We start from the raw sequence: 23,300 nt of genomic DNA, 5'->3' as shown, positions 1-23,300 counted from the left end.
ATGTAGAAATATCCAGCTGCTAATGTGAAAAAATGCATTTTTCATTCTCTTGTAGGACCAGAGAAGTAGGTCTGAGAACTTTCTGTTGAGATCTTATGAATGACTGAGTCACCAAGGAACAGAAAATGATATTCCCAGGAGTTATGGCTGGAGACCTGAGGTCAGTCCAGTGGCCACTCCGGTGCTACTTCCAGACCACATTATTCTGGGTACACCATTCAATGGCTTTAATGAACCTTGTATGTGTCCTCAGTTACATGAAGAGCTATTAATATTAACGCCTTCCCTCCGCTCCACAGAACATCAGCGTGATGTCTGAGTGGTTGTGGTCGTGGTTGTAAACCATCAGGCGCTATGAATATTAAGGATGTGGGTGAAGATGGTGCTGCTTGAGACTGAGTACTGGGGTTCTGGCCTCACCCTTTCACCTGATCCACAGACACCTACCCATACTTCAGATCTCAGACCCAGTGGCCTTCCCTGATCTCCCTTTGGCCCAGTGGCCCCATCATGAACTGCCATTGCAAGTCCACCTTTGTTCCTGTGTTGATTTGATCCACACCTGTCTCTCCGGTCTCAGGGGCACCCCCAAGGGAGCAGGCTCTACATCCATTTTGCTCCCTCTTGGGAGCACATTGCAGCCCCTCTAGAAATATTCATTGAGTGAATAGAGGAGAAAACCAAGTGAGAAAGGTAACAGGAAGGATAGAGCTGGATAGAGAAGGAGGAGGAAACCCCCTCCAAAAACAAACAAACAAACAAACCACAGCTGGAGACAAGTTGTAGAGAACATTTTTGTAAAGGAGGCAAGGCAGTGATGCCGTATGCTTTAAGAAGCAAAACTGAGAGAGGAATGCAAGAAAGCCCTGGATTAACTGTAAATTGCTCTGGTTACAGTGTTGCTGCCACTGAAACAATTGTGTAAATATGAAAAGCGGCAAAGGTGATGGATGAAAGTCTCTGGGTTTCTAAAGAAGGGAAATGTAGATACTGAAACTTTTCCTATTTCCATTAGCTCTAGGTAACCTTGCTCTGTGAAGCAAGGAGACAAAAGGCATGCAAATTCAGCAGAGTAACTTGAATGGAGATGTTGGATGGTAACCGTGGAAAACCAGGTGTGTATATTCTACCCCACAGGTCTGTAGTTGTCGCTAGAGAAGTTTCCAGTTAACCAACCTTTGTTCAAAACCCAAACACTGTTAATACTGTGTGACATACTTCAAAGCTGTTTAGAGAGTAGATCTCATATGTTTTCAGCACAGAAAAGAAGCTGTAATTGTGTGACTTGATGGAAGTGTTAGCTGCAGGTGGTCATCTTTGCCAATAGATAAGTGTATCAACTCAACAGTTTGCACACCTTACACTCACTCAATGTTATATGTCAGTGATATCTCAATAAGGCTGGGGAAAATCCTATAAGTGCTATTGAAGTAGGAAACAGACAGAACAGGTTCCATCTTGAAAGCAGGACTCCATCTTGGGCCGGACTGTGGACTTTGAGCTCTGTGCCCTGTATGTATGGAAACAACATACAAACTGGAAAACCAGACCCCCCCCCCCCGCCGATCCCCCACCAAATGAAGGAGCCTCAGGACTTGTACCTAGACTCTCCTTTGCCTAAAAGAATATGCTAATTATCTCTGTAACAGAACAAAGTCGTAAATCCCATTATGCTTATGGGGTATGACCACAGGCTCACTGATAAATGTCCACTGTTTAACTATCTAGGCTTATGACACATGAATCATGGGTTAACCTTGATCGTATCTCTCTTTTACCTTGTCCAGACTAGTTTCAAGGAATTTGGGGAGGTGGGTTTGAGCACGTACACTTAGGGTATATAAGGCTTTCACAAAAACTGGTCAGGGTTCTTGGCTAAGAGGAGACTCTGCCTTGGGCCCACCAGTATAATAAACTGCACTCCACTATCTGCATTGTCCTTCTTAGTGAGTTTGTTTCCTGAAACGCGTGGTTACAACATTACAGCTAATTTGGGTCTGTGTATTTTGTGCATTTAATAACTTTCACACAGTTTTATAGGGTGGACACTAATTTTTCTAAGCTCCATTTTTGTCTGGGAATGTGAAATATTTGGATGATATTTTATTTCTATTTGACCCTACAGATCGATGCTTCTCTATAGCTATAAGAATTCCAGAGGTGATAAGAACACCTAAGCTTTAAATACAATCTGTCATAAAATAAAATGCAGTATCCTTATACCTTGGAGGTCCCACCCTTTTTCTTGAGTGTATGGTAGAGACTTCCAATGATTACATTTTTATATATTGTGGTAAAAAATATGCATAACATAAAACTTACTGACTGTCGTGGTCTGGGCGTGGGCTGGAAAAGAATTTTGACATGAGACAGAATGAGAGGGAAATAAAGTTTATTCGAGTGGGAGACGCTGTTAGAACAGCGGGCCAGCTCAAGGGAGAACCGATGTTGAACAGCGGTCCTTAGTGAACCCGTAGTGAACAGGGTCCACTTTTATAGCCATGGTAAGGAGTGGGATAGCGGTCTTGTGGGTCATTTGCTGATTGGATGAGGCATGTATACTGGGTAAAGTGAAAGTGAAGTCGCTCAGTTGTGTCCGACTCTTTGCGACCCCATGGACTGTAGCCTACCAGGCTCCTCCGTCCATGGGATTCTCCAGGCAAGAATACTGGAGTGGGTTGCCATTTCCTTCTCCAGGGGATCTTCCCAACCCAGGGATCGAACCCGGGTCTCCTGCATTGGAGGCAGATGCTTTAACCTCTGAGCCACCAGGGAAGTCATACTGGGTAAGGGGTAAGGCAAATACCTTCTCCCTGTGGGGTAGCAGGGGAGACAGGTTATGCTGCTCAGGAGGACCTGAAATCCATTAATAGTTACAACATGGGGGAGGGAAGGATGATAAGGGTCTGGTTTTTCCATTCCTGCATTCCAAGACCCTCCTGGATTTTATCTGCTCTTTTGTCCTTGGGTCACCACAGTGATCACCTATTTTTAAGTGCACAGTTCAGTAAAACTAAATATACTCACATTTTTGTTCCACCAATCTCCAGAATTTTTCATCTTGCAACACTGAAACTCTATATTCATTAAACAAAAACTCTCTATTTCCTTCCCCATTCCACTCCTGGCTGCCACTCTGATGGTAACTTTTCTTATTGGGTCAGTTTCCTGGAAGTTCTGCCTGGGTGGGTGTCGTTATGACATCCCTGGGAAACCAGAATTGGTAGGTACCCATAAAAATTAGTGTGTCATTTGGCTAATCCAGAGGATTAGTGATTAGGTACAATTCTATGCCCAGAGGAAACAAAATTCAGGGGTGGTTTCATAGACACTAAAATCCAGACAGGGTTTGGATACCTGGAGAAGGGAACAGCAACCCACTCCAGTATTCTTGCCTGGAGAATCCCATGAACAGAGGAGCCTGGTGGGCTACAGTGCACGGAGTTGCAAAGAGTAGGACATGACTGAGTAGTTCAGGTAAAGCAATTTAATTCCCAGGCATTAGTCACATGCCTGGTGCATGAAGGTTCAACAGCTGGAGGAAGTGTAGAGCTCATTCGGGTCAAGTAGTCATTCATTCAGTAAACAAGGATTGAATACAGTTAGGCCTGACCTTGACCCAGATCTTGGCACTCAGTGAGCTCCCCGGCCTCAAGGAGCCTGCAGTTAAGTAGTCAGGACAAGAGAAGGCAGACAATGAATGTGTTCATTTGCTGACACTTCCACGAGTTCCCACATGGTATGGATATCCCCAGATAAACTGACTTCGGGTGGCAAAGATATAGATGGCCATATCTGCATTTTTTTTTTGGCTGCACTGGGTCTTCCTTGTGGCGCTTTGGGCCCTTTGTTGCAGGTGCGGACTTTCTCTAGTTGCAGAGCATGGGCTCTAGAGCATGCAGGCTCAGTTGCCCTGTGGCATGTGGGATCTTAGTTCCCTGACCAGGGATCAAACCCAAGTCCTCTGCATTGGGAGGCAGACTCTCAAGCACTGGGCTACCAGGGAAATCTCTGTAATTTTTAAGTTACTCATTTTCTACCATCTTTTATAGCATCCACACTGATATATTCACCACTTAACTCAATTTGGCTGATGTACTTGGAACGTCTGCTAAGCACTTACAAGTCCATCATCATATTAGCTCCTTAGAAATGCCCCCAGAGGAGGATGTTATTATTACCATCTTTATTTTGCAGATGAGAAAATGAAGTTCAGAAAGCCTGGGTGAATTTTCCAGAGTCACAAAACTAGAAAAGGTAGAGTCAAGATGGACTCAGTTGCTCTGAATAAATGTGGGGCTCTCTTGATTTCTGCATATGTTAACTGCAGCTAGAAAGTGGACAGTCAATTGGTTGTGCATGCGGGCTCAGTCACTCAGTTGTGTCTGACTCTTTTGCGACCCCATGGACTGTATAGCCTGCCACACTCCTCTGTCCATGGGATTTTTCAGGCAAGAATACTAGAGTGGGTTGCCATTATCTCCTCCAGGGGATATTCCCTGACCCAGGGATTGAACCTGAGTCTCCTGAATTGGCAGGCAGATTCTTGACCATGGAGCCAACACACATATTTGTTGAGCACTTACTCTGCCAGGCATCCAGGATCCTGTAGTAAATGAGATCCAAGTAAACCAGTCCTTTGTTAGCCGAAGTTGCACTGCGAGAAGACAGAAAATCACAGAAGATCACAAATGAATTGTAAACCAGTGCTTTGGGAGAGTAAAACACAGGAACCCCACCTGGGCTGGGGTGAGGTAGGGGGTGGAAGAATCATGGTAGGAAGGGAATCACAAACAAGTATTTTCCTTCTGAAAACAAAGCTTCAGGACCCAGCCCTTAATTTCTATTGCCTACGCAGCCAAACACATTCAAGCTTGTTTTGCCTTGTGGGATGATTCAGTTATTGCACAGGTGGGTTCAATTGAATTGTGGGTAGAAAGTTCAACCCCACCCAGACCAGTGAAGCTGGTTTGGGTTTTCATATCCTGTGAAATATTTTGTTTAAACACACTATTTTGGAGCAAAAATTAAAATTAGAGCCTGGGTGAGGAAGTAGCACCTTTAAGCAAGGGAAGAACCTCTTATCTTTGTGAGGATGAAAAGTGTTGTTTGACTTGATGAAAATCTTGAAAAACAGACTGCTGCATTGCTCTCTTCCCCCGAGTTGACACAATCATGGAAAAAGTTGACAGGAAAGTGCTTTCAAGACACAATTGCAAAAATTAACAGTAACATTCGAAAGAACTCACTTCTGCTTAAAAGAAAAAAAAAACCTGTTTCTTCAGTTACTTGCATTCTTGTTGTAATTAACATTCATTTTAACACACTGTATGAACTTAACCATTGTCATTGGATGTTGCAGAGCTCTGAATACACTAGACTCAACAGGCTGAGTGGATCATTGCGTTGGTCTCTGGGTTATAAAGATGCACCAAAGACTTTATTCTCGCTGCTCTTCTATGGATTATAGTCTAAGACTACAGGAATCTTGCTTTCCAGACTTTCTGGACCTGTCCTAATTTCAGATTATTCAGTTCCTGGTCAAACCACAGCTCCTTGGAGACAAGGGACTCCCTTGTCTGATCTGTTGTTGTATATCTGTTTCCAATAGAGTGTTTGCACTTTGCACAAGATCAATGGATTACTTGTGTAGGAGGAGAGGAAGGAAATATTTTCCTCTACCCCTCTAGGTTCTTGTGGCTGGTCTGTTAATGAAATTGACATAAGATAATTAACAGGAGAAAAACACAGCTAGTTATGTTTGTACGGGAGCCCCACAAAGACAATGAGATCCAAGGACAAGTTAGACAATTATGGCCAAGGAATGGGATGGCCCTGGGACTTCAAAAAGAGGCAGTGATTTATGGAATGATAAGAAAAGCAGATATTCTTTGTTATTAGATGTTTGTCCTGCCATGCAGTTCAGATAAGAATTATCTCTTGGACTTCCTGGTGGCTTAGTGGGAAAGAATCCACCTGCCAATGCAGGAGATGTGAGTTTGATCCCTGGGTCAGGGAGATCTCCCAAAGAAGGAAATGGCAACCCACTCCAGTATTCTTGCTTGGGAAATCCCATGGACAGAGGAACCTGGCAAGCTATAGTCCATCAGGTCAAAAAAGAGTTGGACATGACTTTACAACTAAAAACAACAACAAAAATTCTGAATACAAAAAACACAGCTGGGGATTTACAGCTCACCAGCAGTCTGAGGAGGTCAGCAGTAAATGGAGAGGTAGTAAGAGAAGACATTATGGGTAGGGGGATTCTTGCTAAACTGACTTAATAAGATTCTTGCTGAAGACAGACCAGGGTGATGAGATAACCGTGGTGTGGGGAGCGGGGATGAGGAATTTGATCAGATATCAAGATCAGGAAGGGATTCCCTGGTAGTCCAGTGGTTAAGATTCTGAGCCTCCACTGCAAGGGACATGGGCTCAATCCCTGGTCAGAGAACTAAAATCCCACATGCCACACAGTGCAGTCAAAAGTCATATATTTATTAAGAGTGAGGAATTCTCTCTAAGTGGACTTAGCAAGATTCTTGCCACATTGGACTCAGCAAGGACAGGACAGGGACAAGACTGAGACCTGGTGGGGAAGACGTCTCAGAGGAGCCTGACTAAAGTTTGGTTAAGGAGAACTGAGTCTTCATCAGCTACTTGGGCTCTTGAACTAGAATAACTGGACCTGAATTCTCATTCTGTATCATCTTGAACGATTTGCTCTGTCTCTCTGTGCCAGTTTTACATTGATGATGGTACTAATACCCACCTCATCAGGATACCGGAGAAGGCAATGGCACCCCACTCCAGTCCTCTTGCCTGGAAAATCCCATGGACGGAGGAGCCTGGTGGGCTGCAGTCCATGGGGTTGCTAAGAGTCAGACACGACTGAGTGACTTCACTTTAACTTTTCCCTTTCATGCACTGGAGAAGGAAATGGCAACCCACTCCAGTATTCTTGCCTGGAGAATCCTAGGGACGGCGGAGCCTGGTGGGCTGCCGTCTATAGGGTCGCACAGAGTCGGACACGACTGAAGCGACTTAGCAGCAGTAGCAGCATCAGGATACTGTGAGAAGTGATTAAATATACAAGGCACTTAGGACTGGCACCAGGTAAGTGCTCAATAAACGTTAGCTGCTGATGCTGGTGTTGCTTCTTCTTACCACTCTGATTAACTTCTTTGACCGTAGAACAAATGTTCAGAAAGCAGAGGAAGAGAAGTGTAGTCAAAGGCCTTGTTTGAGTCTCAGTAGGGCCATTCACCAAGGTTATCCAAGGGAACTTGCCTGACCTATATTGAGCCTTCTGTTTCCTCATTTTTCATTGAGATCAATGAGTCATGTCCTCTCTCTGAAAGGTTCCTGCAAGAGTCAATGAAGATAACCAGTGTGAAGTTGTAAAGCTCAGTTCAGACGGAAGAAATTATAAAACGCACTACTCTTACCCTTGCTTCACTTCCAAGCCCAGGCTGTGTTTCACAGGCTTCTCAGAAACCTCTCATCAGCATTCCCCCCACGCACTTCCTTCAGCCTTTGGACTTTGCTGGAATCTACTTTAATACTCACTTTATTAGGCTTCACTCTACTGTCCCACACACACCTACCTGCTGTCCACATGTCCCCATCAGTCACAACCCAATCTAGACATCAGGTTATGCTGAGCCTGTCCTCTTACATTTCTTTAAAATTTTGAGGAACTCTGACTGAAGGAGCCCCAGTAGCATTGCCAGATAAAATACAGGGTCCCAGGGCTTCCCTGGCAATCCAGTAGATAAGAATTTGCCTTTTAATGCATGGGACATGGGTTTGATCCCTGGTCTGGGAACTAAGGGCTTCCCTGATAGCTCAGTTGGTAAAGAATCTACCTGCAATGCAGGAGAAGCTGATTTGATTCCTGGGTCAGAAAGATCTCCTGGAGAAGGGATAGGCTACCCACTCCAGTATTCTTGGGCCCTTGTGGCTCAGCTGGTAAAGAATCCGCCTTCAATGTGGGAGACCTGGATTCGATCCCTGGGTTGGGAAGATCCCCTGGAGAAGGGAAAGGCTACCCACTCCAGTATTCTGGCCTGGAGAATTCCATGGACTGTATAGTCCATGGGGTTGCAAAGAGTCGGACGTGACTGAGCAACTTGCACTTCACTTCACTGGGAACTAGGATCCCACACGTGTGGGGTAACTAAGCCTGTGTGCTGCAACAAGAGAAGCCCTTGTTCTGCAGCTACTGAACCCATGTGCTCTGGAGCCCCCGGTGTACCATAACTTGAGAAGCCCACGTGCTGCAATGAAGAGCCCTCTGCAGCAATGAAGACCCAGCACAGCCAGAAAAATACAAACATAAAGTGAGAAGAATAAAACAAATACAGGGTCCCTAGTTAAGTCGGAATTTCGGATAAACAATGGATACACTTGTAGTAAAAGTGTGTCTCAAATATTGCATGAGACATACTTACACTAAAAATTATCTTTTGTTTATCTGAAATTCAAATTTAACTAAGTGTCCTTTATTTTTATTTGCTAAAGCTAGCAACTCTACACCCCTTCAAAAGAGGAACAGGTAAAAATATATAGGAGGAAATGGAACTGGGAGGGCAAGTGAGAAGGGAGTGAGAGAACTGCGTGAAAACACCTTAAAATACTACTTTCCTCATCTCACAAAATCCCAGGCCCTTAGGTCTGTGCTGTGCTTAGTCATTCAGTCATGTCAGACTCTTTGCAATTGCGACTCTATGTACGGTAGCCTGCCAGACTCCTCTGTCCATGGGGATTCTCCAGGCAAGAATACTGGAGTGGGTTGCCATATCCTCCTCCAGGGAATCTTCCCAACCCAGGGATCGAACCCAGGTCTCCCACATTGCAGGCAGATTCTTTACCATCTGAGCCACTAGGGAAGGCCAAGAATACTGAAGTGGGTAGCCTATCCCTTCTCCAGGAGATCTTTCCAGCCCAGGAATCAAACTGGGGTCTCCTGCATTGCAGGCAGATTCTTTACCAGCTGAGCTACCAGAGATACCTCCTTTAGGTCAACCATGGTGCAAATTTTCCTGAGCTACTCCAAGGAAAAAGATAGTGAGAACATGAACTCTTTCTTCTACCTTGCCCAGAGTGTTATTTCTAGAACAAAGATTTGATCCCTTCCCTGCTTTAATCATTGATTTTGTAGGGATCTGCAAACTCTGATCCAGGCAAAATCCAGCTGCCTTCTTGTTTTTGTAAATTAGGCTTTTGGAATACAACCACGTTCATTCATTTTCATTTGGACTGTGTCTGCTTTCGTGCTACCGTAGCAGAGTTGAGTAGCTGCAGCAGAGATTGTCTGGCCTGCAGAGCCTAAAATATTTACTCTCTGGCATTTTATTAAATAAAAAAATCTTCCTCCTCATTTTTTCCTGGTAAAATCCTGCCCTAATGTGAGATGTCTCTCTATTTATACCCTATAATTCTTGCTTCTCTGTGCTCCCATAGTATTTACCCATCACAGCACTTTTTTAGAAAACCTCTTGTAATTAAAGGTTTGGTGTATCTATCTCTTCTACTGGCAGTGGTTTTCTTGGGTTCCAGGAATCATATTTTGTTTTTCTTTGTAGCTTTCTGAGAGCCTAGTACAGGGAAATACATACTAGGTATCTGTTGAATAAATAAGAGAGAGAAGAGTCTGGGTGTTAGACACAAAAAGACCTATTTTGAGATCCAATCTCTTCCTCTTACTGTCTACTTACTCAGAATTGATTGAGCAAATTACTAAACCTTTGTGAGCTTCAGTTCTCTCAGCTATAAAATGGGGATAGTAATACTTAATGAGATATCAATGAGCTAATGCATATAAAGCACGTGGTGTATTATCACTCTTTCTCTCATCCTGTTTGAATGAGAGGAGAGAGGAGAGAAGAAAGGTGAGCAGTGATTTCTAAAGAGGTGGATAGAGGAAGTGATAAGGATACCAGATGGATAATTTACCAACATCAGAAACCACTGAAGACTGTGACTTGTTTGATGTGCCTGTCTCCAGACCATCTCTTTGCCTGTGGTTGATTCTCTCTGAGCATGGGAACAAGATTAGGTACCAACACAGCTGTGCTGGGCTCTGGGAATAGCCACTGTACCACAAACCAAAGATTTGTCTGGACAGAGCCAGAAATATACACATCATGTCAAGATGTTCAGCAAGCCACATGGTCTCCATGGCTGGTCCTGATGACCCTTCCCCAGACTGTACACATCTCAATGCCTGAGTCTTCCAAGTCCATGTCCAAGCTCTGCCCTGCCTTGTTCCTGATCTCACTTAGATAGAAAATTTCCCCCATAAAACTAGGAAGTTAGCCCTGAACCAATGGGTCAAAGAGTAAATCACAAGAGAAATTAGGAAATATATTGAGACAAATGAAACCAAAAGCACAGCATTGTAAAATTTGTGGGATGCAGCAAACATAACTAAGAGGGAAATGCCTATATGTCAAAAATGAAGTGAAAGTGAAAGTCACTCAGTCGTGTCCGACTCTTTGCGACCCCATGGACTGTACAGTCCATGGAATTCTCCAGACCAGAATACTGGAGTGGGTAGCCTTCCCTTCTCCAGGGGATCCTCCCAACCCAGGGATCAAACCCAGGTCTCCTGAATTGCAGGCGGATTCTTTCCCAGCTGAGCCACAAGGGAAGCCCAAGAATACTGGAGTGGGTAGAAAAATCTCAAATCAAAAACCTAAATTTATACCTCAAGAAACTAGACTAAAAAGAACAAACAAAACTCAAAATTACCAGAAGGAATGACTAATAAAGACTAGAACAAAAATAAATGAAATAGAGAATAGAAAAACAAAAGAAAAAAACGACAAAATTAAGAGTTGGGTCTTTTTAGCCCATTAAATTGTCAAACTTTTAGTTAGACTAAGAGAAAAAAGAGAAGACTCAAAAAACAAGAATCAGAAATGAAAAAGGAGACATTATAGCTGGTGTCACAGAATTGAAATGGATTATAAGAGACTACTTGCAACAATTATATGCTAACAAATTGGATAACCTAAGAAAAGAGATCAACTTCTGGAAACATACAACCCAGCAAGACTGAATCATGAAGAAATAGAAAACCTAAACAGACTTATAATTAGTATGAGAATTGAATTAGCAATCATAAACCTTCCAACAAAGAAAAGCTCAGGACTAAATGGCTGGAGAACACTACCGAATATTTAAAGAAGAATTAACACTAGTTTTCAAATTCTTCCCCAAAAGAAAGAGAAGGGAACCCTTCCAAATTCATCTTATGAGTTTAGCATTACCCAGATGCCAAAATTAAACAAAGACACTAAAAGAAAAAAAATTACAGACTGATATCTCTGACGAATATTGAAGTAAGAATTCTCAGCAACATATCAGCAAACTGAATTAAACAACACATTGAAAGGATTATGCACCATGTCTAAGTGGGATTTATCTCTGGAATCCAAGGATAGTTAAACATACAAAAATCAGTCAATCCAATACACTATATTAACAGAATGAAGGAAAAACTCACTAGATTACCTCAAGTGATGCAGGACAACTATTTGACGAAATCCAATACCTTTTCAGGAAAAGGAAATGTCAACCCACTCCAGTACTCTTGCCTGGAAAATCCCACGGACGGAGGAGTCTGGTAGGCTGCAGCCCATGGAGTCGAGAAGAGTCAGACATGACTGAGAGACTTCACTTTTATTTTTCACTTTCATGCACTGGAGAAGGCAATGGCGACCCACTCCAGTGTTCTTGCCTGGAGAATCCCAGGAATGGGGGAGCCTGGTGGGCTGCCATCTGTGGGGTCGCACAGAGTCGGACATGACTGAAGCGACTTAGCAGCAGCAGCAGCAATACCTTTTCATGAACTCAACAAATCAGCATTAGAAGGAAATTACCTGAACATAATAAAGGCAATATGTGAAAAGTCCATAGCTAGTATCACACCCCAAAGGTGAAAAACTGAAAGCCTTCCCTCTAAAATCAGGAACAAGACAAAAATGCCCGTTCTAACCATTTCTATTTAAAATAATACTGGATGTCCTAGCCAGACAATTAAGCAAGATAAATAAATAAAAGGCATTCAAATTGGAAAGGAAGAAATAAAATATTTCTATTCACTGATGACATTATCTTCTATGTAGAAAACTCTAAAGACTCCACCAGGGAGGGGATATATGTGTACATATATTCACTTCACTATGAATGTGAAGTGATTTACTTCACTGTACAGCAGAAACTAACACAACATCGTAAAGCAACTATATTCCAGTAAAAAAATCAACAGAATTGCAGGATACAAAATTAACACACAAATATCAGTTGCATTTTTAGCCACTAACAATGAACAATCTGAAAATGAAATTTAAAAAGGAATTCCACTTAAATATTAATAGCATCAAAAATATTTAAATACTTGGAAATAAATTTAACTAAGGAATCAAAATTTAACTAAGGCTCCAAAATCACTGCTGATGGTGACTGCAGACATGAAATTAAAAGATGCTTGCTCCTTGGAAGAAAAGTTGTGACAAATCTAGACAGCATATTAAAAAGCAGAGACATTACTTTGCCAACAAAAGTCTGTCTAGTCAAAGCTATGGTTTTTCCAGTAGTCATATATGGAGGTGAGAGCTGGAACATAAAGAAGGCTGCTCTAAAGAATTGATGCCTTTGAACTGTGGTGTTGGAGAAGACTCTTGAAAGTTCCTTGGACTGCAAGGAGATCAAACCAGTCGATCCTAAAGGAAATGAATCCTGAATATTCATTGGAAGGACTGATGCTGAAGCCGAAACTCCAATACTTTGGCCACCTGATGTGAAGAACTGATTCATTTGAAAAGATCCTGATGCTGGGAAAGATTGAAGGGAGGAGGAGAAGGGGATGACAGAGGATGAGATGGTTGGATGGCATCACCGACTTGAAGGACATGAGTTTGAGTAAGCTCCAGGAGTTGGTGATGGACAGGGAAGCCTGGGGTGCTGCAGTCCATGGGGTCGCAAAGAGTCGGACACAACTGAGCAACTGAACTGAACTGAACTGGACTGCAAGGAGATCAAACCAATCAATCCTAAAGGAAATCAGTCTTGAATATTCACTGGAAGGACTGATGCTGAAGCTGAAGCTCCAATCTTTGGCCACCTGATGTGAAGAACCGACTCATTGGAAAAGACCCTGATGCTGGGCAAGATTGAAGGCAGGAGGAGAAGGGGATGACACAGAATGAGATGGTTGGATGGTATCACTGACTCGATGGACATGAGTTTGAGCAATCTCCGGGAGTTGGTGAAGGACAGGGAAGCCTGGTGTGCTATAGACCGTGGGGTCACAAAGAGTCAGACAGAACTGAGTGACTGAACTGAACTGAACTGAAGGAATCAAAAGACATGCACTGTGAACTACAAAACACTGTGAAACAAACTTAAAAATACATAAGTAAATAAAAAGATATCCCATGTTCTTAGATTGGAAGACTTCATATTGTTAAAACTGAACACTGCCCAAATCAACCCACAGATTTAATGTAATCCTCATCAAAATCCCAAAGGTAGAAATAGAAAAGTCCATCCTAAAATTCATATAGAATCTCAAAGCACCTTGTATTCAAAACAATCTTGAGAAAGAAAAATAAAGCTTTATACTTTCTGATTTCAAAATATATTACAAGCTGTATTAAACAAAATCATACAGTACTGGCATAAAAATAGGCATATAGACCAGTAGAACAGAATGGACAGCCCAGAACTAAACTATCATATTAATATATGGTCAAATTATCTTCAAAACCACAATGGGAAAAGGAGAGTCTCTTCAGTAAACGATGCTGAGAAAACTGGATATCCACAGGCACAAAAATGAAATTGGACCCTAACATTATGCTACATACAAAAAGTAACTCAAAATGGATTACAGACCTAGATATAAGACTTAAAGCTATAAATATCCTAGAAGAAAACCTGTCATACATTATGATATTGTATTTCAGAATGATTTCCTGGTATGATGCCAAAAGCACAGGCAACAAAAGTAAAAATAGACAAATGTAAATACATCAAGTGTTAAAACATCTGTTCAGTTCTGTTCAGCAGAGACAATAGTCAGCATAGTAAAAAGGCAACATACACGGTTGGGAGAAAATATTTGCAAATCATATATCTGATAAGGGGTTAATATTTAGAATATTAAGAACTCAACAACAACAACACCCTCCCCCAAAACCCAATTCAAAAATGGGCAAAGGACTTGAATAGACATTTCTCCAAAGAAGATGTTGGGTATAGACAGATAGCCAACAAGCGTATGAAAAGATACTCAAGATTACTAACCATCATGGAAATGGAAACATAAACCATGGTGAGATATCATCTCACACCTATTAGGATGGCCACTACCAAAAGAAAAAAAGAAAGGAAATAAAAAGTACTGGCAAGGATGTAGAGAAATTGGAATCCTTTCATATTGTTGATAGAAATCTAAAATCGTCCATCCACTATGGAAACCAGTAATGGATGTTCCTCAAAAAATTAAAAATAGAATTAGTATGTAACTCAGCAATTCTACTTCTGTGTATATATATCAAAAAAAAACTGAAAACAGGATCTCAAAGAGATATTTATACATCCATGTTCATTGTGGAGTATTTACAATAGCCAGGAAGTAGAAGGAGAAGCAGTCCCAATGTCCTCTGAAGGGTGAAGGCATAAAGAAAATATGTCATATATGTAAAATGAAATATTACTCACACTTAAAAAGAAGGAAATTCTGTCATATGGTACAGTGTGGATGAACCTTAAAGATATTATCCTAAGTGAAATAGACCAGCCACAAAAGACAAATCCTGTGTCATTCTACTTTTTGTTGCTGTTCAGTTGCTAAATCATGTCTGAGTCTTTGTGATCCCATGGACTTCAGCATGCCGGGCTTCCCTGTCCTTCGCTATCTCCCAGAGTTTGGTCAAATTCATGTCCGTTGAGTTGATGAGGTATCTAATGTGGTCAAATCCACAGAGACGGAAAGTAGAATGGAGGTTGCCAGGGGCTTGGGAAGTTATTGTTTAATGGGTACAGAATTTCCATCTAGGAAGATGGACAATTCCGAGAGATGGATGGTGAGGATGGTTGCACATCAATGTGGATATACTTAATGCCACTGAACTGTGCACTTCAAAATGGTGACAGTGATGAATGTTATGTGTATTTAAACAACACACACGCAAACAGAAATATATATTTGAAAAAATAGATATCCCTAAATGTCATCCTGAGAGATCTTGGTTCAGTAAATCCATACACATTTTGAACATGCAACTGTGGTGATTTGATACGTGTTAACAAGCTGCTGGGCTTCCTGGGTGGCGCTAGTGGTAAGGAACCCGCCTGCCACTTCAGGTTAGATGTAAGAGACACGGGTTCAATCCCTGGGTCTGGAAGATCCCCTGGAGGAGGACATGGCAATCCACTCCTGTATTCTTGCCTGGAGAATCCCTTGGACAGAGGAGCCTGGAGTGCTACACTCCACAAGGTCTTATAGAGTCAGACGCGACTGAAGCAGCTTAGCATGGACACATACAAACAGCTAAGGTCCAGGAAAATCAACACTTATTCCTATTCTGGGAAGCCTCTCAGGCGGGCTGCCAGTGGAGCCCTGCATGACTGAGACGCTTCCTGCTGCCAGACCGTTCTTTTCCCTTTGCTGAGAAACTGGGGTTCAACACCACCTGTGTGTGAGGTGCTGTGCTAGGATTTGGATGGAGAATATGAAATCCAGTTTCAGACGCGGGGGAGACCATTCAGACACAGGGAAGTACAAAGAAATAGAGATCCTTGGCGACTTGCGGCACTGTGACTCTTCCCGTCCTTTTCTGAGCAGTGGGGCAAAGGTGCCCAGCTCGCAGAGTTGCTCTGGAGACCGAAATGAAATAAAAGGTGTGTGAGTGTTTTTCATTTTTGTAGCCGTTTATTCACTGTTTACTTTTAGGGTGAGTGCTTGCATCTTGGCTCCATAAAACGCCAGAGCAGAAGTTCTTAATCCTAGACATTACCATTACCTGAGAAGTTTTTCTACATTTTTTTCTTTTTATTATTTTTTTTATTGGAGTGTAATTGCTGTATGATGTTGCTTTAGTTCCTGCTGAACAGCAAAGTGAATCAGCTATATGTATGCATATGTTCCCTCCTTCTTGAGCCTCCCTCCCACCGCCACCTCCACTTCCCCATCCCACCGTTCCAAGTCATCACAGAGCACCAAGCTGAGCTCCGTGTGCTCTACGGCAGGTGCTCACTAGCTATCTGTTTTACACGTGGTAGTGTGTATGTGTCAACGCTTCTCTTTCAGTTCGTCCCACACTCCCCTTCCCACACTGTGTCCACATATCCGTTGTCTACATCTGCATCGCTATTCCTGGGGAATTTTTTTTTCCCAAACTTTCCTATTGACTCTCCCTCCACCAGGGTTCTCATTCAGTTGATCTGGGGAGTGGCCCGAACATGGGCACTTGTTTAGAAGTTCTCAGACTTTTCAGTCAACAGCCAACTGGAGAGCTATTGTGCCATGAAACACGTGGAAGAGGATGCTGAGTTCAGACCGGTAGGATGGGAGAGGCTCACAGAGCTGGTCGTGTTTGTGCTGACCTTCGGAGGCTGTGTGAGACTGGGGGATCATCTTTGGAGTAGTTATGTACACATGAAATAAAATTCAAAAGTTTAAAAGGGTCTCTCCTGACAGGCTTATCTTCCTTTTTCTCCTGGGCCCCTCCCCTATTCTCCTCTCTGGGGCAAATACTCTTAGCAGTTCTTGTTTATACCACTAGAGATATTCCACACAGTTGTTGATAAGGAACTTGTTGGTTTGGTAAGTGGGAAGGGGAAGAGAGGTGCAGGTGTCATTTTCTCTTTTCCTTCTTGGTCTAGCCACACGGCATACAAGATCTAAGTTCCCCGACCAGGGATTGAACCCCCACCCCTTGCACTGGAAGCATGCCGTCTTAACTACTGGACCACTAGGAAAGTCCAGGTGTCATTTTCTGTTCCACAGATTTCCCCCTGGCACAGAATGGCATCTATGTGTAGCTTGACTGAGGAAGATCACCTAACAAAATAACAGAGAGGTGATTTTTCAGAACGGTCTTCTTTTCTTTTTTTTTTTGAGGAGTGGAAATTGTTCTTTCTTCTTGTCACAGTACATTCTGAGAAGCTTGGTTTTTTAAATCACACTTTTTATTTGGGATAATTGTTGATTCTCATCAGTTGTAGGAAATAATACAGAGAGATCCCATGTACCCTTTGCCTGAGTGGTTTAATTTTAATTTCAGGACTCATCAAGGTACTTCAAATCCAACTCTCTTGCGGTTCTGCAAAAACTGTACCCAGGAAATGAGAGTGAGCTTGCTGGGGAGGGGTGGTGAGCAGAGAGGAACCAGGTATTTTCAGTTTGCCCTCTCGGTTGCTGGGAAATCGAAACTTAGCATCTAATGTGCTTTCTTTTCTGTGGTGACTCACGCCCCTTCTTGATCAGAGTGAATGCTGGATGAGGCAGTGAATGCCGGGTGAGAACGCCAGCTGGAGCACAGACTCCTCTAGTGCAGTCCAGCAATTTCTAGACCAGGTTCTCTAGGTTGGAATGTGCAAGAGCGTGGGAACTGCTTCTTTCAAAGCCCACCTCCCTGGTTTTCAGACTCCCAAGAGTGAACACATGGAGAGCCATTCCTGACTCTCTCTTGGGTTTCCAATATCCTCTGTTAAAAGACTTTTACAAACAGATGACATGATAACAGGGTAGCTGCGATCCCTTCCTGGCCTCTTTCTCTCTGAACTGCAATAGCAGGGAGGAACAGCTAGTTGGCAAAATTGTTGTGGGTGCTAAGCTGTTTCAGTTGTGTCCGACTCTTTGAGACCCTACGGACTGAAGCCCACCAGGCTCCTCTGTCCATGGGATTCTCCAGGAAAGAATACTGGAGTGGGTTGGAAAGGCTGATCTTCCCTCAATTCTCCTTCCACTATTTACCCGAGTCCTGCATAGCAGGTGCTCTACAGATTGAAAATGCAAATTGTCACGCTTGAGATTCTGTCAGCAAGAAGTTTCTGAGTTACACATGTCCACCCAGTGGAAGAGTTAGGCCCAGCATTTGGTTCTTACACTTATGTCATTTGTATTCACACTTCTGGGTGCAGTAGTACTTTGTTTTATTAATACATGGCCTTTTTGGTGCAGGAGCAGGTAGAGACATTGGTCTTCATCACATATGTTTCTTAAAATATTTAAAGAATATAACAGGGGGAAAGAGTGGATCACAATCATTAATAAACGTGACCTGGGGCTTTGTAACTATGTGAAATAGAAGACTATGCATGTGTGTGAGATTTAGACACATTGTTTTCTATACTGATAATAGCTATCATTTATTGGATCTTAATATATTGGAGAAGACTCTTGAGAGTCCCTTGGACTGCAAGGAGATCCAGTCAGTCCATCCTAAAGGAGATCAGTCCTGGGTATTCATTGGAAGGACTGATGTTGAAGCTGAAACTCCAATACTTTGGCCACCTGAACGAAGAGCTGACTCATTTGAAAAGACCCTGATGCTGGGAAAGATTGAAGGCAGGAGGAGAAGAGGACAACAGAGGATGAGATGGTTGGATGGCATCACTGACTCAATGGACATGAGTTTAGGTAGGCTCCGGGAGTTGGTGATGGACAGGGAGGCCTGGTGTGCTGCAGTCCATGGGGTCCCAAAGAGTGAGATATGACTGAGTGACTGAACTGAACTGAACTGAATATACCCAAGCAAAATGTTAATGTTTTATATGCAGGATCTCATTTAACCCCTATAACATGTCTGTGATACATACTATTATTGTGTGCATGCTAAGTCACTTCAGTCATGTCCAACTCTTTGTGACCCTATGGGTGGTAGCCCACCAGACTCCTCTGTCCACGGGATTCTTCAGGCAAAAATACTGGAGTGGGTTGCCATGCCCTCCTCCAAGTGATTTTCCCAACTCAGGGATTGAACCTATGTCTCTTACATCTCCTGCATTGGTAGGTGGATTCTTTACCACTAGCACCACCTGGGAAGCTCACACTATTATTATCTTTATCTTATTGTTGGAATAACCAATGCTTGCAAAGGTGAAATAATTGCTGAAGGTCCACCTGGCTGGTAGGTGAGGCAGGGATTGAACCCTGATCTGTATGGCATTAGAGTAGGATCTCTTAGCCTATATACATGCTACATATAGCTGGAGAAGGCTTTGGACCCTTTCCTAGAGTAATGATTTTCAGTTCAGTTCAGTTGCTCAGTTGCGTCCGACTCTTTGCAACCCCATAAACTGCAGCACGCCAAGCCTCCCTGTCCATCACCAACTCCTGGAGCCTACCCAAACTCATGTCCACTGAGTTGGTGATGCCATTCAACCATCTCATCCTCTGTTGTCCCCTTCTGCTCCTGCCTTCAATCTTGCCCAGCATCAGTTCAGTTCAGTTCAGTTCATTTCAGTTCAGTAGCTCAGTCGTGTCCGACTCTTTGCAACCCCATGAATCGCAGCATGACAGGCCTCCCTGTCCAGCATCAGGGACTTTTCAAATGAGTCAGCTCTTCATTCAGGTGGCCAAAGTATTGGAGTTTCAGCTTCAACATCAGTCCTTCCAATGAAGATTCAGGATTGATCTCCTTTAAAATGGACTGGTTCGATCTCCTTGCAGTCCAAGGGACTCTCAAGGGTCTTCTCCAACATCACAGTTCAAAAGCATCAATTCTTCAGTGCTCAGCTTTCTTTATAGTCCAACTCTCACATCCATACATGGCTACTGGAAAAACCATAGCCTTGACTAGATGGACCTTTGTTGGCAAAGTAATGTCTCTGCTTTTTAATACGCTGTCTAGGCTGGTCATAACCTTCCTTCCAAGGAGTAAGTGTCTTTTAATTTCATGGCTGCAATCACCATCTGCAGGGATTTTGAAGGCCCCCCAAAATAAAGTCTGCCACTGTTTCCCCTTCTTCCCCATCTACTTGCCGTGAAGTGATGGGACCAGATGCCATGATCTTAGTTTTCTGAATGTTGAATTTTAAGCCAGCTTTTTCACTCTCCTCTGTCACTTTCATCAAGAGACTCTTTAGTTCTCTTCTCTTTCTGCCATAAGGGTGGTGTCATCTGCATATCTGAGGTTATTGATATTTCTCTCGGCAATCTTGATTCCAGCTTGTGCTTCCTCCAGCCCAGTATTTCTCATGATGTACTCTGCATATAAGTTAAATAAGCAGGGTGACAACATACAGCCTTGACGGACTTCTTTTCCTATTTGGAACCAGTCTGTTGTTCCATGTCCAGTTCTAACTGTTGCTTCCTGACCTGCATACAGGTTTCTCAAGAGGCAGGTCAGGTGGTCTGGTATTCCCATCTCTTTCAGAATTCTCCACATTTTATTGTGATCTACAGAGTCAAAGGCTTTGGCATAGTCAATAAAGCAGAAATAGATGTGTGCTTAGCATGGATAAAACTATTTTTCTGTCACTCTAATTCTTTAGCATTTAAGTTTTTCTTAGAAGCAAGGTGAGGATTTTACTGTCTTACTGATGACTATCTTATTTTATGATACCACCAAAGGTCACACCAAAGATTAGTTTGTCTGTTAATTTTGCCATTAAGACCTCTATGTCAGGGATTTCTTTGGTAGTCCAGTAGTTAAGAATTTACCTCCCAATGCATGGGACACAGGTTCAACCCCTGATTAGGGAACTCCACATGTTGGGCAAGTAAAAGCCTTTAAGCCACAAGCAGAGAGCTCGCATGCTGCAGTGAAGAGCAGCACCACCCCCGCCACTCCACCCCCAAAGGACCTCTGTCTCATCCCCTTTCCTTCCAGTAAATTCCAGTAAAACATGCAATTTTTGTACAATTCACCATCTCCAAGTCTACGAAACTTTAAGAAAAAAAGCTTCCTCCTAACTCTCCTCAGAAAAAAAAAAAAGAAGAAGAAAATCTGGACAATGAGCCACATTGACAAGTAAGATGTAAAATATAAATATAACTGTTGTTGCCCCTAGGGAGTTTATATAACTAGAATCATAATGCATATTAAACCAGTTTATCAGGTTAAGAACTGATGCACTAACTGGCAGAAATAGAATACTACTCACTTCCTTTCAAAACTATAAGTACTGAACATTTTAACCAATCCCTAGATTTTGTTTATACTTCTAGGAAAGCACTGCCAATCTTACATGAATTTATTCCAATACCAATCTTAAGCACTGGATAAAGTTGATTTGGTAATGATCAGAAGAGATTGAGATCAAGCATTTATTAAGTAAATTAGCACCTACACTACTGAAATGATGTGAATGGAAAGATACAATGAGAGGAAGGGGCTACTGGGACTTCCATGATGGTCCAGTGGCTAAGACTCAGTGCTTCCAATGCAGGAGGCCCAGGTTCAATCGCAGGTCGGGAAACTAGATCCCACATGGTGCAGCTAAGAGTTCGCAAGCTGCAACTAGGAGGTCCTGCTTGCCGAAACTAAGACCTAACACAGGCAGAAAACTCAATAAATATTAAGGAAATATTTTTTTAAAAAAACAAAGGGACTATTTTTAAAATGTATAAGCATTTGACACAAACTGATGTAACCTATGTCTCTTCCATCTTTATCCTCCCTCGACTCCCATCTTGGAGCGGGTAATCATCTAAAATTAAGCTATTTGCATACAATTTTGGGCAGGAATGTAACACTAAGAGAGGCAATTCTTTTCCTCTCATTTTAGAAGAACAAAATCTGAAGAAGTATGATGAGATAAATCTAATGCAAACAACTAAATCTTAGAAAATATAGACTTTTGTCTCAGGTAGCTTGAGACAGTTGAAACAAATTATCTTATTTTTAGAGTCTATTCTCGAAATGTGTACCAAAATGTTTAAATTCATAGGTAGATCTGTTTCAAAAGAGATATATTCACAGAAACATCATTATTGACTTATTTTTAGCATATGATATTTAGCACTTTCCTAGAACTTCATATCTGTTTTCATTTTTTTGAGTGTTAAAGGCATCCCACAACTATTTTTTGTAAATATTTATTTATTTGGCTGTGCTGGGACTTAGTTTCAGCACACAAGATTTTTAGTTGCAGCTTGTGGAATCTATTTCCCTGACCAGGGGTCAAACCCCAACTCCCTGCATTGGAAGCACAAAGTCTTAGCCATTGAACCACCAGGGAAGTCCCTCCACAACTATTAAACAGTCAACTAGTTTAAGTTTAATGAATACCTGATTCAAGCTAAATATTGACTAAAATAAAAGCAATTATGATGCTTGGTATCTGCAGAGCATATGCAAGGACTATCTCCAGACAGAGGAATGAATTAGAGAAATATTCACCAAGACATCCAGCAGACAAACTCAACAAAGTAATTTAAAACCAGCTCTCAGGACCTGGGTGCAGAGGCAAGTACCCAGGTCGGGGTGTCTTATTGTAAATAAAAATTGCAGTCTCAGGATGAAATGAATGTTGGATTCCCACCCTCCATGCTTGACTCACTTCTTTAGCTGTTACTCAGAATGAGGAAGCCAGATAAGCAAAAGGGATGAACTGTATGTAGTTTGCCAGGAGTTGGTAAACTGGGACAATGCAGGGGACAGTTTTAGTTTCAAAAGCCTCTAAACATTCTGTTTCAAGTCCATCATTGTCATTAAGGTGAATTACCTATCTCCAGACCAAATTTTTATACAAACCAGTCTGCTGTGGAACATGCTGGACAAAAAGTAAGTTCAATAAGAAGTTCTCTGGAGAAGAGTGGCAAATTGATTCAAAAGAAATACTTTGACTTCGCTGTTACCTGAAATTATCACATTGTTTGTGTAACAAACAATATTTGTGTTATCATGATGTTTGTGTTAACACAAACAATGTTATCACAACATTGTTTTAGTTTGTATTGGGGTATAATTTTGTATTGGGGTTATGCATGTGTGCTCAACTGTGCCCGACTCTTTGTGACCCCATGGACTATAGCTTGTGAGGCTTCTCTGTCTATGGAATTTTCCAGGCAAGAATACTGAAGTAGGTTGCCATTTCCTTCTCCAGGGATGGGGATTATACACCAATGCAAAATAAAATGAAAGTAAGTGAAAGTTGCTCAGTTGTGCCCCACTCTTTGCCACTCCATGAGCTGGAGTGGGTAGTCTTTCCCTTCTCCAAGGGATCTTCCCAGCTCAGAGCAGTGGAGCGGTGGCTGCGCAGCGCTGGGGCGGCCATGAGGAGATACCCCACATCCAAGGGCAAAGGAGAGGCCCCAGCAAGAAGGTAAGAGGGGC

The 23,300-nt window shown here is 42.4% G+C and overlaps 1 protein-coding gene and 1 non-coding gene across 4 annotated transcripts in view; both read right to left on the bottom strand.

The window, feature by feature from the left end:
* LOC145542826 (placenta-specific gene 8 protein-like) overlaps positions 1-5,199 on the bottom strand; it is a 43,174-nt gene extending 37,975 nt beyond the window's left edge. For 2 of the 3 annotated variants that reach the window (XM_081582473.1, XM_081582484.1), the window contains exons 1-2: positions 5,060-5,199; positions 4,587-4,657 (exon numbers count right to left, since the gene is read on the bottom strand). The gene's annotated coding sequence lies outside the window, so the exon portion shown is untranslated. Of the gene's footprint in view, positions 1-4,586; positions 4,658-4,739; positions 4,886-5,059 lie in introns of those variants that run through there. The other variant, XM_081582462.1, reaches the window with a different exon arrangement.
* TRNAW-CCA (transfer RNA tryptophan (anticodon CCA)) lies at positions 2,704-2,775 on the bottom strand. The gene has a single exon. It is a non-coding gene; the product is annotated as a tRNA-Trp (tRNA).
* Positions 5,200-23,300: the final 18,101 nt, after the last annotated feature.

The sequence above is a fragment of the Giraffa tippelskirchi genome, chromosome 1, assembly GCF_054371585.1.
Source record: "Giraffa tippelskirchi isolate mGirTip1 chromosome 1, T2T-mGirTip1v1.2.pri, whole genome shotgun sequence".
In the NCBI taxonomy this organism is placed as follows: Eukaryota; Metazoa; Chordata; class Mammalia; order Artiodactyla; family Giraffidae; genus Giraffa; species Giraffa tippelskirchi.
This window is presented reverse-complemented; position numbering and strand designations above follow the sequence as displayed.